Source organism: Nannospalax galili, unplaced genomic scaffold, assembly GCF_000622305.1.
Source record: "Nannospalax galili isolate Female #2095 unplaced genomic scaffold, S.galili_v1.0 scaffold1083, whole genome shotgun sequence".
Lineage (NCBI taxonomy): Eukaryota > Metazoa > Chordata > Mammalia > Rodentia > Spalacidae > Nannospalax > Nannospalax galili.
In genome coordinates this window covers 1,511,792-1,512,212 of record NW_008350331.1, presented here as the reverse complement: position 1 = coordinate 1,512,212, position 421 = coordinate 1,511,792, and the positions used below count along the sequence as shown (strand labels likewise).

Here is a 421-nt window from a genome sequence, read left to right as displayed (position 1 = left end):
ACCGAGCGGAGGGCGGCGGTGCCGGGGGCGGGTGCGAGGGCGCCGGGACCGTCCCAGGCCAGGGAGCCGGCAAGCAGGAGGAAGTGGGTGCCCCCTCTCCCCCTCCAGCGCCCCCTCCCGCCGCCGCCTCCTCCCCAGTCACAGGCGCGTCCTCCGCGCACGTGTGCGAAACGTCACCGGCGGGTCCCGGGGAGCAGGGACGGATCCCGGCGGCGGGACGGCAGCCCGGCTGCCCCCGCCCTCCGTCGTCGCCGGGAGGCGGGGAGGGGGACAGGGCGGGGAAGGAAGGGGCGACCGGAGAGGCGGGTCAAGGGCAGGCCGGGGCCCGGCGAGCAAGGCCCGGGCGCTCCGGCCACGCGGCGGGCACCCTGGGGATGCGCCCAGGCCGGAGCAGAGGCCCCCGGCTGCAGACTGCGCGAGC

At 79.8% G+C, this 421-nt stretch overlaps 1 protein-coding gene across 2 annotated transcripts in view; it reads right to left on the bottom strand.

The window, feature by feature from the left end:
• E2f3 (E2F transcription factor 3) overlaps nucleotides 1-421 on the bottom strand; it is a 91,756-nt gene that overhangs the window by 89,846 nt on the left and 1,489 nt on the right. The window lies entirely within an intron of this gene.